The sequence below is a fragment of the Dipodomys spectabilis genome, unplaced genomic scaffold (assembly GCF_019054845.1).
Source record: "Dipodomys spectabilis isolate Male_0828 unplaced genomic scaffold, ASM1905484v1 ptg000187l, whole genome shotgun sequence".
NCBI lineage: Eukaryota > Metazoa > Chordata > Mammalia > Rodentia > Heteromyidae > Dipodomys > Dipodomys spectabilis.
The window spans coordinates 10,426,071-10,447,233 of record NW_024870864.1 but is presented as its reverse complement, the minus strand read 5'-3'; the positions used below and the strand labels follow the sequence as shown (position 1 = coordinate 10,447,233).

Here is a 21,163-nt window from a genome sequence, read left to right as displayed (position 1 = left end):
TCAAAGCATAATGCATCAGACACATTGGAAATCATGAAGATCTGCTGGAGGATTCTGACCTGCTCCAACTTGCAGACAAGCCTGGCATTTAGGGGCTTCCCTACCCTGGCTCAGGCATTTCCATAATAGAGCTCCCAGCTGTCACTGTAGTTTCTGTCTACTGAGAGTATGACACCATCAACTGGGGATGTGGTGGTATCTACAAGGTATGGGAAAGTCTGGGATCACTCCAAGGATTGGTTGCCCAGAGCCGGTGAAAACCATGGGAGGAGAGGCAAGACTTGTCATGGGAGTTGTTGGCCTGTATGCCACACAAAAAAGATGTGTTCATAGCAAGCACCAGTGACCCCACAGGTAGGAGCAAAGAGTTGGAGGGTCTCAAATGTTAATGCATGACTGAGGTTCTCAACTTTACAGACAATAGATCCACCTGTGGAATGTGTTCAACAGAGAGAATTCCTGGCCCAGGAGACCCAATCAGTAGTCCCAAGCAGGTCTCAGGAATTTTGGTCTTTGCATATCCCAGGGCCACATTCTAGAAGCACCATGCTCAACACCATCTTATCCCCTCACCCACTGGAGTGCCACGGGTCTGTGCTACCATGCCTTTTAACCTCCATGGAAAACTTTCCTCCCCAACCAGGAAGGACATCCTCCTATGAGGAATCTTCCACATAGAATTCCAAGGATCCACAGCAGAAAATAATCCCTCCATGGGATGAAGCCTAACTCCAGGCAGCCTAAATGACTTTCCTCAATGTCTACAAAGGAGGGAAGAAAGGAAAAGATGAACTTCATTGTAGAGAAGCATTGCAAATACTACCTCGGTTCACAGGGACATGGTCAACATTGGCAGTGACAAGTCATGCTGACATTCTGTATCCTTGATGTGAAAAGAATGGAACTTTGCCTCTATGGTCATAACCCTCCTTTGGTCATGAGAAAGTATCTGATGACTTAAGAGATAGCCTACCAAACACCTGGCCAATGTCCCAAACTACCAAGTTTAGCAAATCTTGAGAAACTGTCACAGACCAGATGAGTTTAGGAGATCAGGATAAATGAAATGTGAGGTCCTGGATAGGATCCTAGAACAGAAAAAAGAACTTATGTAGCTACTAAGTAAGGCCACTAACACACGGGCCTTAGTTAATAATGGTGCATTCATATTAGTCAGGATTATGATTAATGCCCTGCATCTGTCAGATGACAAAGTTATGGGAACCTTCTAGACTATCTCTGGAACTTTTTGATAAATAAATTACAGTCTTATTTTAAATATATGAGTATATATATTTACATATACATATACACACACATCTATATAACAGATGTTATAAAAATACACATATACACAGTATACTACCACCAATTTTAATTATGGCAAACTGAAGTTTAGAAAGACTGGGAAACCATCAAACTCAAGAAAAGGAGAGGGGGCTGGGAAGTTGGCTCAGTGGTAGAGCGCTTGCCTTGCATGCCTGAGGCCCTGGGTTCGATTCCTCAACACCACATAAGCAAAAAGAAAAAAGCCGGAAGTGGTGCTGTGACTCAAGTGGTAGAGCGCTAGCTTTGAGCTGAAGAGCTGAGGGACAGGGCCCAGGCTCAGAGTTCAGGCCCCACGACCGGACCCAAAAAAAAAAAAAAAAAGAAAGAAAAGGAGAGGGCCAGTCACGGTGATGCATACCTGTTAATTGCAGCTATTTAGGAGGAGGTAGAGACATGAGAATCAGGAGTTAAAAGAGGCCAACCAAGTTAGCCAGGAAATACTATGTCAAAAATGAAATATAAAACCAAAGGACTGGTGACACAGCTCAAGTATTTAATTACTAGAGTGTTTGCTGGCATGTGAGGCCCTGGGTTTGACCTCCAATACTGTACTCCGAGAGAGAGAAAGAGAGAGAGAAAGAGAGAGGGAGAAAGCGCATGCGCACCTGGGCTCAAGGCCTTGAGTTTGATCCCTAACACTTTAGTTAATCAATCTCTCAATCAATAAACAGGAAGGGGTGAAGGAAAATAGATAAAGACACCTACTGATTAGCTTAATAATAGTGTGCAGTTACACAGCTGAAGTACATACATTATCTATATTTAAGTATGTAAAATGGTATACTGCATGAATTTGCAAATGAAAAAAACTTATCTTAAATGATACTGAACAAGGACTTATTTAAGGCATTATGTTTTTTCCTGAAGACCTAAGAACCAGGAATCCAAGTATTGAATCTACCTCTAAAATTACATCCCAAAATTGATATCTCAAAATAAACTTGTCTTATTCTCAAGTTAAGCTCATAAGAAATACCAAGTATTATAGTCTACCATTAACTATAGTTATTGCACAAACAATATTTTACACTAATCCACATCATCAAAAGCTAAAGGAAATGCAGACTGACTCATCATAAGTTCGAAGAAGAACCACTAATAATGACTCTATTTGTTTTGAAGGCCAGAATTATTTTCAGATGATAAATGGAGCTTAAAAGTAAACACTGTCATCTATCCACCTTTAGAAAATAGTTGTGTAATGCCTTACTATCAAAATAGCTTGTGTTCAGTATGAGCAGACCACAATCAGCAATCTGAAGTACTGCATCCAAAATATATATAAAAGGTTTTCTTGGTTCAACCCCAACAGACAGACAGACACTCTCTCACACTCACACACACACACACACACACACACACACACAAACACACAAGCATGCATGCACAAACACAATCTATAGTAGAGTGAGAAACAGCTTAAATTTCAAAGGAAACATACTCCCAATTAGACCATCAGGAGGATAAACTTGTGAAATGTCTGAACAGGATTGATCTGCATTATTCATCGCAATGCAGGGTGGTAATCTGATTAACTAAATTTTCACTTGGTTAAAATGACATTACTACCTACAAGCCAGTATCAGTATTAACTGGTCAAATAATCTTTTGCTACCTGATGCCAACCTTCTATTAAAAACAGCAAAATAGTCTTACCAATCTTGAAGAGTTTAAGGTGTTAAGCACAGAGCCAGTATAAGAGTTTACATTATCTAGGCAGTAAGGACTAGTTGCTCAGTATCCAGTGTTCATCAAACGTAAACATAAGGTCTCACTGCCTCATTCAGCCTCTGAAACAGCAAATGTGGCAACAGAATGATTACATTTGCCTTAAGTGCAGCCACTACCAAGGTGACAACTCCAGCCTCCAGGAGGTACTTTTGCATCAGAGTTTCTGGGAACTTGCAGAAAACACAATCATTTCCTAAACATGCTCAAAATAAATTCTACCTGGACTTTAGTGGGAGAATGTCCCGGTGGCTCCCCACACACATAAAGGTAAAGAACTATCATTTATATACTCATTAAGATTAGAGTTGATTGTGAACTTATAAACGTCTCTACAGCACTGGTTTTATAGGTCTTTTGAGGGCTTGAGGGTTTTGGCTGGTTCCCATAGCCCTTGGCACATAGCAGGGATCAACAAGAATTAATCAATTTAGTTGAACATATCCTGAAAGCAAACCAATAGTCCAATCTATAGGTGGAATAATGATAAATATATCTATGTCTATAGAAACATCGCTGTAACTACATATGTAGCATATATGCACAATTAGCATGGATAATTCAAATGGGCTTCATTGTATTTCAATACACATACACAATGTACTTTGATCAAACCTACCCACTCTAATACTTTTTCTCATTCCTTTCCTCCATTTTAAACAAATAGGTTTATAACGGGTTTCACTAGTCTACTTTCGTATATCTATATAAAGTACTTGGGTTAAATTTATACCTGTTCACACTCACTCATAAACAAAAATGTTTTACATTATTATCTTTCATTTTTCAGGGCTAGATTCCATGTGTGGGAGGAACATGTGATATCTGTCTTCCTCAATCTGGCTAACTTTTGCTTAATTTGATGATCTCTCGTTTCAACCATTTTCCTACAAATGACATAATCTCAATTCTTCTTTATGGTTGAATAATATGTCATTACACATGTGTGTATGTATACCACAAAATAATGCCATTTTTTTCTATCTTTACCCTCATTCCCCTCCAACCTCAAATGTACTCAGAAAAATGTACCAGCAACATAGATTTAAGTCATTCATTGTGAGCTGATTTTAAGGGGGAAAAAAAGCTCTTGGCAAACATTAGCAGCAACAACAAACACTAGTTTCATAAAAGACAATGACAGGTGTCAAGCAGATAAAATGAATTGGGTAACTTAGCCAAATCAGTACCAGAGGAAAAGGAGCCTCTGCGTCTCTACTTATATGAATCAATATTGTTGAAGTTCAAATTTAAAAGAGCTATTCATCAAGTTCGGCATGATATAATTTAATCTAGCTCCTCTTAAAATGGAAAGTCAGAAGCAACTGCTAAAGGCTATGTTTTATTGGAAGGAGAATAAAGTCATAATAGAGCAGAGTTTGTAGCTTTAGATTTGGGGTACTCCTTAGCCTATCTGCATCTAAGCCCAGATCATTGGCTAAATCCTCTCCAAAGCCTCAGAATTGGGATGCCTATGAACCAGCAACAGTGACCTATAATTTTCTCACCTACAAAACAGCTGATTCAGAACAATCCCTCTCCACACAAGCAGGAGGAATCCATGATACAAAGCCCAGTGTTAGAAACAAAGATACGTTTAACAAAAATACTTGCTGCTGTTTTGCAGCAATAACATCAGAATGTTATGTTCCTTTCAGTCCAAAGAATTACTATTCATCTTCAGTGAGTTTTCTCTATCTACAAGAGATTAAATAAAGATGGATTGGACATCTAAGGATCTCAGGAAGTTGGCACATTTGCAAAAGTGCTGATTCTGTGTTTACCCTGGTAACAGAACAGGAAGAGGGTGATAAGAAACAACAAAGTCAAAAGGAAGAGCACAAGAACAGGAAATAATTTACACAACCCACCCAAGGAACTGTCCAGTTGACAGGCCTCTTGATTTTCTAGACTTTTACTACTTGATCAGGTAAGAATTCATTTATAAAGAAAAAGAAAAGGTTCAGACAGCAAATTCATATCTCAGGCTGGCTAATAGGCAGCTTTGCAGACGCTGAAAGTCAGCAACTAACAGCCAAATTAGAACTCTCCCTTTCCTTTTCCTCCACAGGGTTTAATTTGTGGTATTTTTGTTCTCTCCCCTGAAGAGTTTTAAAACCATATCCCCCTTAAAAAAAAAATCTAAACATTCAAAAGCTAACACATGACCAGCTCAAAAATGATCAGACTGAATCAAGAACCCTATGAGCTTTACTAATAACAAAACAAAAAGGCTTCTGAACTAAAATGGCATACATCTTTGACTAGCCCAAACTCAACAAAGCCATTCTTTCTTTTTTACCAGGCTGCTGTACCTGGGCTTTTGTGCTCAAGGCTAGCGCTCTATCACTTGAGCCACAGTTCTATTTTCAGCTCCTTGGTGGCTAATTGGAGATAAGAGACATGAATTTTTCTGCCTAGGCTAGCTTTGAACCATGATCTTCAGGTCTCAGCCTCCGGAGCAACTAGGATTACCAGTGTAAGCCACCAGCACCAACCAGGCTTTAGTGACTGATAAAGTCTCTCCAATACTCTCAGAGTCATGGGGCATCCTAAGGCTCTAATGGCATCCTACCCAGCTATCCAGACATTTCCAGCAAAAATTATCTTGTCCTACATGTATGATTAAAAAAATATGCTGAATTAGAAATATTTTTAAAAAACAGTTTTCACCGGGCTTTAATACTAACATTACAAAGAAAACTCAGTTAAGTCAATTATAATAAATTAAGATTCTCTTTTACATATTTAACTGCGCAGATGTACAAATGGTGTTCAGGTCTCTACAGATGTATTGCTTTTCACTCTGTTGGTTAAAACAGAAGAATGAAATTCTTCTGGTGTAAGAGAGTATATATGTCACTGATTTAAGACATCTAACAGAGCAGAGAAGCTTCACTTTTATCTCTAGACTGCTTAAATATTGGCATTTTGAACCAGCTAATTCATCCTTGTGGGCTGCCTAATTTATTATGGAATGTTCAGTACATCCTGGTCCTGTACCCACTGAATTCCTCCCAGTAGCATCCCTGGGCACAACAATTAAAAATGCCTTCCGAGAGGGCCAAATGTTCCCATGGAAAAAAAATGCCCCAATGGAGAACCAGCAGTTTACATACACAAATAGAAGTGGTTCATGTTTCGGTCAACTTTTCCAAAATATTGACCTTGAAAAAAATAATTGTGGACTGGCGAAAGTGACCTGTCTATATTTTATAATCCAAATCTAAAAGCTAACCCAGCCCACTAACAAGAATCTACATGTATTCACATATAGTGTATTGAAACTGCATTTTCCTGAGGCTTGTTTTTTTTTTTTTTGTTTTTTTTTGGGGGGGGGGGGTGTTTCCTGTCGTTCAGTTTTGTTTTTTTCCCCAGCAGTGGGGCTTAAATTCAGGACTATGGGCACTTGGTTTCTCTACCACTGAACCACTCCTCTTGCCTGAAAATATGATTTCTTCCTTAGTGTTGAAAATGTGTTTCTTTCCTTAGACCTGGAGCCCTAGACCACACACAATAGGCAATCATGAAAAGACATGCTTTAACAGAACATGAATTCAAATTCTCTGCCCATGGTGGCTGAGCACCTTAAGTACATGGCTGAATCCAACTTAAGAAGCAACTCCACCAAGCTCTTGATCTATAGGTGGTCCAATCACATGAGCTTTAGTTCCTTCCAGGAACGCTCTAAAATCAAAGTGACCACAACAGAGTCACACACCCTTCCTTTATTTTTTACACAATAATGCCGTTTCTTCATAGCTGCCACTGGGTCTTGTCTCCTGCACCCCACATATAAGACTTCTAACTCCAAGCTACCTAGGTTCTAAGAAAACAATAACTGAAACAAGGAAAGGGAAAACCACAAGTGTCACTCAACAGACCAGATGGCAAACATACCAACTTCAAGATAAATGGCCAAATGCAGAGATGTCAGAGACACATATAACTGTGAAAATGTTAAGGGAGAAAACCAAAAGCATGGAAACAATGGAAATGAGTGGGTCTAATTTCCTTCAAATTTCTTGCTAGATACTGCTAAATGTGTTTCTTTTTTTTTTGAAAAAAAGTCTAAAACCAAGTCCAAGTGACTCATATCTATAATCCTAGCTACTACTCAGAAGGCTGAGAACTGAGGACTGGGGTTTGAGGCCTGCCAGGGTAAACAATTCCTCAGACTCTTGTCTCCAAATAACTAGCAAACAAACAGAAGTAAGGGTGCTGCTCAAGTGGTAGAACTCCATCTCTTAAAAAAAAAAAAAAGGCCAAGGCCTAGATTTCAAACCCCAGAACTGGCAACAACAACAAAGAAAGAACTAAAATTGTAACTTTCTGAATCCTTTTCTTGGTTTTTGAGGGAAAATAATAATAATTAATAATAATAATGACTCAAGGAGCTTGTGGTTTTATGTCAATTCCCCAAGTGGATTTCCCTCACTCAGAGCAGTAAGACAGAGCCATTTCCAGCACTTTTAACCACCCCCTCCTCACACTGTCTTGAAAACAGGAATACAAGCTTTTAAAATGATTGTCCTTCAAATGAACACAGCTGTTGAGGAGAGAAACACAGCAAATGTTCTTGTCTTTCACAGTCAGGCTCTTAAGTGACATAATTAAAATACTTGTTGGCTGGCAGACATCCTTACATATTCAACCAAAAATCATGAACCATGTCCTTGAAGGAAAACCATTGGAGACATCAGTGGACTTTGTCCTTTCGGATGGCCAGTGCACCTTTCTATGCATTTCACTATGGTCCTGCTGCTTGCTAACTTATTTCTCCCTGGTTAGCTGCACCCATCCCGGCCTGATTATTACAACTAAATAAATCTCTTTGCTGCTACCCATTCTACAGCATGCTCTAGACAGAGCTGGCTCCATAGGTAGCAAGATGATTGCAAATCTAAACTTGTGAATGAAAAGATCTTGCCCAAGTTGGAGTCTGTCTGACACCTAGGGCAACAGGTAGTTAGTTATATCTCAATATACTTCAGACTCCTGGCTGTACTTCAAGCCCATCTGCTCAGGAAGAAAGTTGACCAACCCTCTGATAGCCTCAGGAGCCTTTGAAACATGGAAGGGTAGGTTTAGGATGGCTTGGCATGTACAAAACTAATTTGGAATGGCAGCCAATATCACAGTTCCTGTAGGGACCTGGTAGCAGCTGCTTGTAAGAATCTAGATTAAGACATGATGACAAAGAGACCCCAAACCAGTGCCATCTTGGAATTCTTCAAGACCTTTACAGATGTCATAAGGTATCAAGGAAAAGCATGTAGTACCATCAGCTCTCACTACTGGTAATAAACACTTTATTCACCTACACATGGATAATAGCAACTCATTAAAAAAAAAAAAAAAATCACACAGCCAGAAAGAGACATTTCAGCCCTTCAGAGGTGAGAAACCAAGAAAGTACCAGAAGACACTGGCACCAGCTTCCTCCACTAGGGGGAAGATTGAATAGCACCCACCATATAGTCCTTTATGACACACACTAGTGGTATGGTATCTACAAGGCAGGCTACAAACTAACCGGATGAGCACTTTTAATATGCAAGAGTGAAATCTGAACTAATTCAAACTCCTGTACTTTTTGAGCCACAAATGGAAAATTCCACCTTAGTCTCATATGACAAAATGCAGTCAAAACACAGACACATAAAAATATTGTTTAAAATAAACTTTAAGCTAAGTTAAGGTATATGGGAATCATAAATAAATCTCCTGATTAGATTTAGCTTCCACCCTCAAGTTATCACACTATGTATTTTCAAATATTCCAGACTCTAGAAAAAGAATCCCATGTCTGAAACATTTCTAGTCCCAAGCACTTTAGAGAAGGAATACCCAAAGTGTACTAAAATGGAAATGCCTCCCTACCCACCTAGTGGTTGTACAGATTCCTCCAGTGGAACTTTTCAAAGTGTGATGCCCATCCCATACCACCTGAGAATTGATTAAAACAGCCAATTTCCAGGTCCCACCACAAACCACAGCATCAATGGTCTTCTTCTAGGGAGCTGGTGCTCACCTACATTGGAAAGTTGGTCAGTTAGCTTACAGGAGAGTGCAGTGCGGCCAGAGAAAAGAAGCCAGAGAAGAGGAGCCATGTCAATGGAACCCTTCACAGCTACCTGCTCATGACCACCTGAGCAGGTATTAATTATTCATTTCATTCATCCAAAGTCCAGGACCTCTTCCATAGCATGGCTGATTAGAAGTTGCCAGCATGAATCTTTATATCCAAGTTCTACGCCCTACCAACAATTCTCTATCAGTGTTCCTCAAATCCTATGTAATCGTAAAAGTTTATGGCTCTGTTTTATGTTCAGATATATCTACATTTTAAGAGGGGATGGTGGCCAGGAGGGTGAGTGTGAATTCCATGGGCCATGGAGCCAAAGGCTACGCACAATTCTTTTCTAACCTTTCCATAAGGATAGAAACAAAGTTCCTGACTCAGTTCTGATGAGGATGTAATGAGTTACTACATGCAAAATGCAGTAATTACAATGTCTGCTATGTGGTGTGTACATGTCTATGTGTGAGGAAGAAGTTAATGATACCTTTTTTTAAAAAAGGTATGATTTTAACTACTATACTTATGGACTGAATACTTAACATGTATCAGAAATAGGGTAAAGAGTGATTCCTTCAAAAGATATTTTACACTAGCAAGTTAACCTCTAGAATTAAAAGACACCTGAAAAAGATTTGTAGGACTGGAAACGTGACTTTAGTGGTAGAGTGCTTTCCTAGCATGCATGAAGCCCTGGGTTCGATTCCTCAGTACTACATAAACAGAAAAGGCTGGAAGCAGGGCTGTGGCTTACGTGATAGAGTACTAACCTTGATCACAGAGAGGCTCAGGGACAGTGCCCAGGCCCTGAGTTCAAACCTGAGGACCAGCAAAAAAAAAAAAAAAAAGATTTGTAAAATGCACAAGGTATGTTGATTATATGCATTCACTTTCAACCAAATATGATTTTTAGCATTCTACAACTGAATGTACAAAATATCACATTATTCTTTAAAACTCCACAGGTTATAACTTTCCCAATAAAGCACAATGATAATGACCACTCTTATTTATTCTAAGTTATTTCCACTATGTCTTTTTAGCTATCTTAATTTTGAAAATGTGGAACAAAGGAGGCATAAATCATGAAAAGAACCTCCCCATCCACTCTCCAGTGCAGTGGCTCCAGCCATATGTGCCAAATGACCAGCCAAGCTGTATCAAGAAAAAAAATCAAGTTATGCTGTAAAAATGTAATACATACTGGATTTTGAAGACTTCACACACACACACACACACACACACACACACACACACACACAGAAAGAGAGAGAGAGAATGCTCCTTTTCCTATTATGTTTTAGATTAATGATCTGTAGAAATGAAAATATTTTAGATATATTAGGTAAGCCTTTAATCAAGCCTTTAATCCTAACTACATGGGAGGTTAAAGATGGGAGGAGGGGAGAGATCATGGTTCAAAGCCAGCCAGGGCCAAAAAATACTGAAGACTCCCGCTAAGACTCCATCTCAACCAGTGGCTGGGTATTATGGAGTGAACCTGTTAATCCAGCTACAAGGGATGCACAACAGTCAGGCTCAGTGGCAGTGCTTGTCATCTATATTGACATAGGAAAACACAAGTAAGAGGACTAAGTTCAGGCCAGTCTGGGGAAAAAGTGAGACCCTACCTTAAAAATAACCAGTGTAAGACAAGGCTTTAGGCAGGGCTCACCTGGCAAAGCACTTGCTTAGCAAGTTCAAGATCTTAAATTCAATCCCAGTACTGCTAAAAAGTATGTGTGTATGTGTGTGTATATATAACTAATATTGTTTCTTTTTACATTTTTAATCTTACAAGAACGTTTAAATTATATCTGGAAGCTAAGCACTCAGGAACTGAGACAAGAGGAGCTTGAGTTTGAGGCCTGCCTGGACTACATTATGATAGCTTATCTCAATTACATACACACACACACACACACACACACACACACACACACACAAGTGGAATTCACATCTGGAGTTCACATGGCATTTCAATGGGACAGCACTGTTCCTGCAAAGATGGATTTTACCCATCATTAGCAGATACAGCCCATTTTCCAAAGTCAATCTCTCCTCCCATGAGGGAAAGCCAGGCTCATGGAGAATTTTATGCAAAGCAGTAGCTGTGCAACTAGGCCCTTGTTACAAGGGATAACTCTGAACCAGTCCTAAAACACAGGAGTCTTTAAAAGCCAGAACAGATTATAAACGTTGTTGTCTTGCTGTTACTGTTAACAAACAACTTGGGTGGGAGGCAAGCATTATTAGATTTCCTAGGAATAGTGGGGAGGAGTGAAGCCATAGGCCCACTCCTTTTGTTCACTTGAGACATAGAACTGAGGATAATCAAAAGTCACTAAACACATATGGTGAGCAGACCTGAATGTAAGGATTCAACAGGCGGCAGACTCACAGGAGTGGTGGGAATGCTGTTTTGATGTCCAAATGAAAGAGAAAAAGAAGCAAGCACAGAAAGATTCAGCTGTAAGAGATCTTTCGGAGGGAGAATCAATTGGGGTTGTTAACTGGATTGGGGAGATAAGGAGAATCCAAGAATGAATGGGTAAATCAATGATAAGGAAAATAACCAAGAAGTACAGCTAGACAGTTTGGGACACTTAGTTTTAAAAGTGACCAGTGATAGCCAGGCACTGGTGGCTCAAGCCTGAAATCCTAGTTACTCAGGAAGTTGAGGTCTAAAGACCTCTGAGTTTGAAGCCAGTCGGTCAGGAAAATCCAGAAGATTCAACTCCAGTTAACCACCAAGAAGTCGGAAGTGGAGGTGTGGCTCAAGTGGTAGAGAGTTATCCTTAAGCAAAAAAAAGCTCAGGTACAGCACCCAGGCCATGAGTTCAAGTCCCACAACTGGTACACGTGCAAGCACACATGTATGTACGCACGTGCGTGCGTGCGCGCCCACTCACTCACTCACACACACACACACACACACACACACACACAGGACCAGTGACAATTCATGTGAGTAGAGGAAAGAAGGAAGAAGGGAGGAAGGAAGAAGGAGGGCAGGAAGGGAAAACTTTATCTAGAGCTGCAAAGTAGCCAGTCTAGTAGGCACTTCCTGTGTCATCTCCAATAAGAACATCAGAAACAAGATCACAGGGCTCAAGATGCACCTCACCAACACTACCACACAGACACCAGCAAGGGTACTAGCTTACCAGGCTCTGTCACCAGGGTGGCAGCCCAGGCTAGACAAGCTCTTCACCCAGGCCTCATCCAGAGCTAGATAATGCCTTCCTTCCTATATGAAACTCAATAACTCAGATGTTTCTGGCATTTTATCATGGTTACCATAAAGAAAAAGGAACAACGAACAAACCAGTGCTCCCAGCTGAATCCACACATGTGGAGAGGAAGGAAGGAAGGAAGCACCCATAAATGGAACAAGTCAAGATTCCCTCTAATCAATCTGCTTAAAACCTGACCAGCCTTTAGGAGGCCAGCACCAAGGCTTCTTGCCTATTATGGGGATCTCTGACTACTTAATAAGCTGACAGTCCCTGCATGCCTCTGACTGTTCTGAAACCATCCCTGGCAGGTGGCCCTGGATAAACAAACTCCAGATCTGGACTGGTGGGAGGAATGGCACATTCTAGGATCAACCCTGTTTGAGTATAGTCACACTTAAAGGCGCAACAACCATGTGCCCTCCTCCTTTCCCCCCCCCCACTTTACACCTGTTAAAGCCTTAACACCCCCCACCCCCCACCCCCCGCCAGGTATATAATGGTCCCTTGGTATTGTGGACAATTGGTTCCAGGCCCCCTCAAGTCTTCAATGCTCAGTTCCCTTATACAAAATAATATCGCATTTGCACCACCTCCACACAGCACATCCTCCTGTTTACTCTAAGTCATTTCAAAATCTCTTATCTCTAATACAATGTTATTGTACTAAGAGAAATTACACTACCCTTACCTCTCAAAAAGCCCTGTACCTATTTAGAGCAGCTACAACTTGTCTCCCAAATATTTTATCTGTGGCTGGTTAAATGTCCTGGGATGAAGAGCCCACAGTGGATATTTGGAGACAGGACATTTACTAAGGAAATAAAATAATGAGGATGGAGCCCAGATCCAACAGGGCTGATGTCCTTATGGGAAGAAGAAAAGACACCAGAGGCATGTCTGTGTCTACAGAGAAGGTCATGTAAGGTCAAGTATAAAAGTGAGCCAGGGGAGAGGCCTCACAGACACCAACCCTGCCAGCACGGTGATCTTGGACTTCCAGCCATAGAACCATGGGAAGGCAAATCATGTTGCTTCCACCTCCTAGTCTGTGAAATTCTTTCCCAGAAGCCCAAGCAGACTAATGCAGGAATAAACACTCCAGAGTAGGAGGTGGCTCTCCAGACCAACTGTGGTCCCTAACAGGGACACAAAGACACTGACATTGCTTCTGTCTGCCCTCAGCTCATCTTCCAAGAGTTAGCTCTCATACAGGACACCCTCCCATCAATATTTGCACATACCTGTAATATGGCATGGCACTCTCTCAAAGGCCCAGGACACTCTGCTCCAACTGGGCCTTCAATGAAAACACCTTCACCCAGTGAATCTGGTGTCTTATCTACTGCCTGCTTAGTTAGCTTACACCTCAATCTCCTCACATAGAAATATGGATGAGAGCCAACTCTGCTTGCTATTCAGAACACAAACTCAGATAGCACATGTGAGAATTCTGTTAAGTTATAAATTACCATACAATCATTAGGGTATATTACTCTTCTCTCATTATTGCACCTTAGGCTTTCATTAACAACTAACTGACCAGTAAAAGCATCCACTCTTCCAAAACTGTCTTAAGACAGGCACTGGTGACTCATGCCTATAATCCTAGCTATTTAAGAGGCTGAGATCTCAGAACTGCAGTATGAAGCAGCCAGAGCAGGAAAATCCATGAGACTCTTACCTTCAAGTAACCAACAACAACAACAAAAAAACCAGAAGTAATGATATGGTTCAAGTGGAAAAGCACCAGTATTGAATAAAAATGCTAAGTAACAGTTTGAGGCCCTGAATTCAAGCCCAGTGCACGCGCGCACACACACACACACACACACACACACACACACACACACACACACACACACACACACACACACACACACACGGGGGGGGGAAGTGTTTCAGATTCTGAATTTCGGAAAATGGATTTCTTACTTATAGAATGAGATCTTTATGCAACTGGAAACCCCAGGCAAAGCACTGCTTATCCAGCTGGTAAGATATTGGCTCCCAGCCCACTTCTTTCTCCATTTGTTATCTATACTTTTAAGAAGAGAAGAGTCAGGTAAGTCTAAATACACTTTGGACCCAAGATAAATTTACTTGCTTCTTTTTTACCTTATACGTTCAACCTCACAGTAACTATACAGTGTTTTAAGTGCCCCTGCATTTGGATTCCAACCTGTCACACCAAGTCAGGAATTCTCCACCTGGAGTACCATGTTTGTATTCAGATGGCTTTTGATTTAGGGGCATTTCAGCTGTTCAGATAAGGGATCCTGAACTTGTATTTAAATTCCTAGTGGGCTTAAGGCTTCTTTCCTTAAAAATACTAATAATAAGAAGTGGAGGTGACCCTAAGTAACTAATTTACAGTCACAGAATCAATGCCTTTTCAAATTCCAGTTTGAAATGTCAGTGAGACTCAGTTACTGATGAATCTTGTCAGCCTACCAGCTGGTTATTACACTTGGTTTGGCTGGTTTGTTAAGGTTAAAATATACAAGCACAAAAGAAGGGGGAAGCTGATATAAAATTACCCACATTCTGTGTGTCAGATGTATATGAAAGAAACAAATGAGTTTTGTGGTTCTGTTTTATAAGTTCAACTTGAGAATGATAAATTATATGTTTGGCATAGAAATTATCAAATAGAAACCATACCAAATAATCCCACTATCTACTAGACATCCTTGGGACCAGGCAATCTAATAAGTGGCAGAAGTTCTGGGCAGAGGTACAAGAATTCTGGAGTTCCCTTACTTCTAACACTTCCATGAGAACCTAGCACCCCATTAATACAGGCCTAAACTCAGTATTTCTGCAGTCAACAAGTGTATCATGTACATAAAGCATGCATATGTTATGTATGTAAGATGACTGGGGGCCGATTAAAAATACGATAAAAAAAAAGATGAAGACAAAACACAGGGAAGAACGTCACAAATGCCAAGTGAAAGACACAAAGAAAATACTATAGAAATAAAAAAAGAAAGAAAAGAAAGGAAGGAAGGAAGGAAGGAAAGAAAGAAAGAAAGAAAGAAAGAAAGAAAGAAAGAAAGAAAGGAAGGAAGGAAGGAAGGAAGGAAGGAAGGGAAGGAAGGAAGGAAGGGAAAGAAAGAAAGAAAGAAAGAAAGAAAGAAAGAAAGAAAGAAAGAAAGAAAGAAAGAAAGAAAGAAAGAAAGAAAGAAAGGAAGTCATCACCTCTAACTCTGAAGACAGTTGGGAAGATGTGGAAAGGAAAGGGCACTGGGAAGGATGAGAACCTGAGACACCCAGGAGGTTGAGCAAAGTAAGAGCAAACACAGAGGCTAGTCAGTATACTCTTACCCCAATCATGACACTGAATTTCAATCAAAGAACTTTTATCATTTCCATGAACTGGCAATCTGAAAGTCTTAAGGTAGGAAAGCATGGGCCATCCTGGCTGTGCGTTTATACCAACTGGAGTGGGATTTGTTCAAAGTAAAATGAAGAAAAGGTCTAATTCTTTCTCACTGGAGCTGCTTACTTATGGTAAATGTTAAAAGATTGCTTGACCTCCTCAGCTGCCTTAATTCACGCATTTTAGCTGCAAAAATGGTACCAATTTTTAGTTAAGGCACTTTGAAAACATGCCGAAGTATTTCCAACCCTCATTTTAGGAAAGAGAAACATTGTAGAAGTTCCATTTGCAGTCCCTTGGAATAGGAAAACTAATTTCCTAAGCCTCTGGGGGGAGTTGTTGGGAGTTTCCAGTTCATTTGTGAGAAAAGTTAGCTTACTAGTTTTCCCAAACTCTCCCCTGCAGTTCTAGCCAAGAAGTCCTGAGCTCTTCCTTTAAGAAACCCCATGTTTTAATGTCAGAACACCATTTGCATAAGCCTTGTTACCTTGGGGCACACTGCTAGCCAGTGTGAGCAGTTAGAAGCATTTGTATCCCATAGAGCAACACAATCTGATCTTGCCAGGACAAATTAAGCTAATGCAAGTGATGTAGTAAAGGACTCCAGGTCATTCTATGCAAGCTGGGAGTCTTAGGGCATTTTAAAGGGTTATCCAGTCCTCAGGTATGTTTAATATGGATGGCAAGGCCTTTACATGGCTGTTTATATAGGATCTACTATTTGTTGAAAAAGTTCTGTCACCTCTGTAAATGACAGAGGTTGGGAATATGACACAGTCATGTAAGAAAGCAAAACTCAAAGCCTGGAAACCGACCTCAGCTACTTGAAAAAGTCATTCATTCGCAAGCCCCACCTATTTTTATAGGGTCATTGTCTCCACCACTGGGCAAGGGGTATGGAGAACCAATTAATTCTCAGATGGCAATTCACCCTTCAGTTCCACCCTATAGACCACCATTCAGCCCTGTGGTTCAGGAAGCAGCTGAGCTCAGAACACAGGAAAACAGTCAGACTCTCCACAGCTTCTCACTGTTCTCAATTTCAGCCTTAGGTAGCTGCCAGACCCAAAGGGTAGGCCTCTTTCTTCAACCAAAATAAAACTGACATCAACCAACTACTTGGAGGAGAGTGACATTAAGGTAGAATTTTCCTTAGTGGTCACATTCTCACAAATGGAGTTAATACCAATTCTTAGGAAATCCCTACTCCAAACGTCTAAAACCCATATCCAGGGCCTCTGACTGAGAGAGGTACACTTTGTGATTCCTCACCGTCCATTCTTTATTTTTTCTTGCTTCCTAACTATTTTTGTGCATGTAGTTTTTATTGTTTTACTTGTACGAAAGAGTAAGCTTCAAACACATGCTTGAAAACCCTGTCAGTAATTCATTCATTTTATCTACAAACACTTGGTAAGTGAATCAAGGGAGTGCTCACAAGCATAGTTTAGATTCATTTTTCTTTTCAGCTACTTTTAAGACTTAAAACACAGTTTGATAACCGTACCAAAACCCCTGGCGTGGAACACACCTCGAATTAACTTTCATTTCTACACCAAATAAATCCATCCATAGGAACATGGATGGAATAGGCTGATTAGGTAGACGAAGGACTTTCCCATCAGTGGGTCCCTGGCAAGCCACGCCCACTAGCCTCTGGGGTTCCTTTTCTCTTTGGGTCAAAGCAAGCAGCAGTCTGGGCCCCTCCAGCCCACACGGGGGCCTACTCCCACAACACAGATGCAAACAGGGCAGAATCAGCCTTAAACCTACTGGGAAAGTAAACAAAGCCAAATAAAGGGGAAACTGGCAACCTCAAGGGCCCAGAAGCCAAAGCCTGCTCCACTTAGGGTCCTGCTTTGTCTCTACAGCTATTTACAATACTAATCTAAATCAGGTGCCCAAGAGCCAGTGACTGCTTCAGCCGGCGCAGACCTTCCAGGAGAATCATTATTGTCTACAAATTCAACCGTTTTGTGAATTTAAAACCCCTCCACACAATGCCACAAAATAACTGCACCGGAAGGGAGTTGAAAGCGTCAGAGCCTTCGAAGTCACAGATCAAATTCTTCCAGAGCCACTGGGTGGTTAAATCGCCCTGAATAAACCGAAAAGGGCAGAGCGACTGGGAGAAACTTTGGTTCAGGTGGCTGCAAGTCTTGGCAACCCCGGGCACGGCGCAGAGGCTGAAGCCGGCACAAAAGCGCCCTTCGCCGAGGCAAGGACTTCCTTTATGCGATGTGACAGCAGCTTTGTGCGGAATCATAAATAGTTCGAATACACACAGTAAGTTCTCCCGGCCCAGCGCGGCCTCCCGCGCGCCCCGGCCCTGGGCCCCGCGGATCCTCAGCTTACCCTTCCCTGGCACACACGCCCGGCGACTCGGGCACCGCACGGTCCCACGCCCGCCCTGAGCTTCGAGTCCACCGCTGGCACGCAAGGCCGAGCGCTTGCTTGCTTGCCCGTCCGGGGTCTCCAGTGCGGGAGTTAGGGGGCTCCTGACGCCCGCGCCCCGGCGCCCGACTCTCCACCCGCGCCCTTGGAGGGCGCCCCGCCCCCACGCGGGCCCGGGGGGGAGGGGGATCCGGGAGCGCGGGCAGGAAGGTGTGCGGTGTGGAGGTGCCGGACGGTCAGCAGCTGGGGACGCCCAGGCCGCGGCGGGGCCGAGGGCGTGGGGGAGCGAGGCGGAGAGGACTCGCTTCCCCCGCCCCCCCCCCACCCCAGCCCTTCTCTCCGCGCGCCACGGCCCGCGAGCCCCACCGCGCTCCCAACTCTACCGACCGGCCTCAAGTTTGCAGCCCCCGCACCCGGCGCCTGCCCGGCCGCGCTCACCTCGCCGAGGGCCGCCCGCCGAGGCCGGAGGGCAGCGGCGCGGGTCCCGGGGCGGCGGCCGCACAGCGCCCGGCCAGGCGCCGCTCTTTGTCTGCGCCGCTCCCTCCTCCTGCCGCCGGGCGGACGATGCCGGCCCCGGCGGACCCCGCCGGTCCGGGTGTCCAGAGCCTCCCGGCCGCTGAGCCCGGCTTGCCTCCCGCCGCCCGCTTGGCCGCGCAGCTCCGGCCTGAAGATCCCGGCGGCGGCGGCGGCGGCGGAGGAGCGGCGGCGGCGGCGACCCTCCCCTGGCGCGCAGCGCCCGCCTCCTCCACGCTCAGCCTCCTCCTCCGCGCTCTCCCCGGCCGCGCCTTGACGCCGCCCAGGGGCCGGCCCAGGACCAGCGCGCGCGCGGGGCGGGGGCCGAGACCCACCTGGGGGCGCCCGGACCCCGCGGAGAACCGGGCCCGGCTCCCGAAGGCGCGCGCAAGCGCGGGCGGGATTGCCACTCGGTGGCAGAACGCAGCACCTGGGGCGCGGGGGACCGGGAAGGGGGAGGAGGAAGGGGGTTGAGCGCCCAGCAAAAGAAGGGTCCCCACCTTGAACTAACCGGCGCCGGGGTGGGGGACTCGGTGGATGAAGACCAGAGGGGAGGTGCTAGCCACAACTTCCAGGGTGGCGGGGTGGTCTGAGCATCCTCTGTTTTGTTTGATTTTCTTATCAAGGCGCCCGGTTGTTTGGCGACTGCCCCCCTCCCGGAAGCATTCCCACGGCACTGTCAGCCAAGCAGGCCTGGTGTCCATCAGAAAAGTCACTTACCTAAAAATGTCACTTCCTCCCTGTAATTGCTTGTGGGCATTTTTATTTGCCTTGCTTCTATTTACTTTCCCAACCAGACACGTTTTCACTCCATCCTCCCTGACCCTGCCACTTCCTAAGGGGAGGAGAGGAAGCCAGACCTCTACTGCCTCAAAGGCAGCTAAAACCCAGGAACAAGCGCGTGGATCCAGATGTTTCTTCTCCAAATGCTTTCTCATATGGTTTCCCAAAGGCTATCCTAATGTTGAAAATGATTCTGATTCCCTGGCGGGCTAGCCTGCATCCATGATAGTGAAAGTATTTCCTTACTCTTCTGCCTTCTCCTTATTTGATTAACAAGGGAGAACTCACCCACGGTAACCAGAAGTTACTATTTGATGCATTCCTCCTTTGCCTCCTTCCCCAAAGGAAGTACCTAAATGTGGCTAACTAGAAATGGTGTGTGACAGGCTCTCCGCAGACAAAGTGTTTGGCAGCCGGCTTCCTCAACTGTGTCACCTTACACAGGTGCTTGTTAACCTTTCTAAAATTTATCAAATGAGATAATATTTGCTTAGCACCTATGTAAAGTGCCTGGCAGGTTGCCTGGCAGTAGGGCAGGCTCAGCAGCTCTGGATGTGGAAAGAGGTACCAGCCTCTGCGAGGAATCAGGGGAAGGATCAGGAAATCTGACAGCCACTTCCTTCGTTTTGACCTTGGGCTGGGGGGAGGGGGAAAAGGGGGGAAGCTGCCACTGGTCAAAAATCTCATCTTACTTACCACTAGCTACCCACCCATAAGGAATGCAAGATTCTAAACAATATAGACCGACCCCATTTTAAATTAATCCGCTCAAGAAATAAATATAACAGCTTTGAAACAGTCTTTTACTTTCATGGAATTGTGGTTTAGGCTCCTTTTTGTTTTCTGTTTCTTTATAAAGTTCTCCACTCAATGACATTCTCTATCCAAACTCAATGGTCTATTCTCAAACTCTATCCCATCCAAACTTTATGGCATTTCAGTTGTTTCCTAAAAAAGTCCTTTATCTTTTTGTTTATCTACTACCTCTGTTCTGATTCTGCTATGGTTCTTATCTGTTTTGTTTATCTGTCTCCTTTTAGCTTACCTCCCAGGTTATTACAGCAGATGTGGCTCATTGTTTTTATTTTGAAATACTGTTTTTTAAGGAGTTGGTCCTGATATGGCCTTTCATTGTTTAACTCCCAGTGCTGTGATTTTAGAGCCTGCAGCTTACTGGACCTCCTTGCAGATGGCTTGTTGTCTCTCCTAGATGGGAAGAGTTCAAAATGAAACTGATCTTCAGAAATGAACTCTTCCTGTCAGCTTCCAGCTTGACCCAAAGTCCACTTTGGATCCCAGGAGAAAGCTCAATGTGGTCTTGACCTCCTCTATTCTTCTCTTTTAGTTCCATACAGTGGAATAGAGTAAAGGACACTTGAGGACCCCAGGGCCCCATTCAATCCACTCCATGATTCTAGTTCCTTTTGAGTCCCAAACATCTCTCTTGCTGCACCTTCTTTTTTATATCCAATGTAGCATTGAAACATATCATTCCCAGCAACATTTTGGAATGCATCTTGACTGAATTCTTGACATCTGCAAGCTCTAATCCATAAACAATAGTGTTATTCCCATTTTACAAATAGTCAGGGAAAGCGCTAGGATCAGAACGGCACATACATGTCTCCAAATCTCTTGTTCCTTTCCCTACACCCATTGTTTCATGACTGGTCTATCATTAGTTACAGCTTCTGTTCTTCACATTCTTACTCA

General features: G+C 43.2%; 1 protein-coding gene across 2 annotated transcripts in view; it reads right to left on the bottom strand.

The window, feature by feature from the left end:
- The window catches only part of Nck2 (NCK adaptor protein 2), a 150,347-nt gene extending 131,510 nt beyond the window's left edge, over positions 1-18,837 (bottom strand). For both annotated transcript variants that reach the window (XM_042695514.1, XM_042695512.1), the window contains exon 1: positions 18,593-18,837. The gene's annotated coding sequence lies outside the window, so the exon portion shown is untranslated. The remainder of the gene's footprint in view (positions 1-18,592) is intronic.
- Between the last annotated feature and the right edge of the window lie 2,326 nt (positions 18,838-21,163).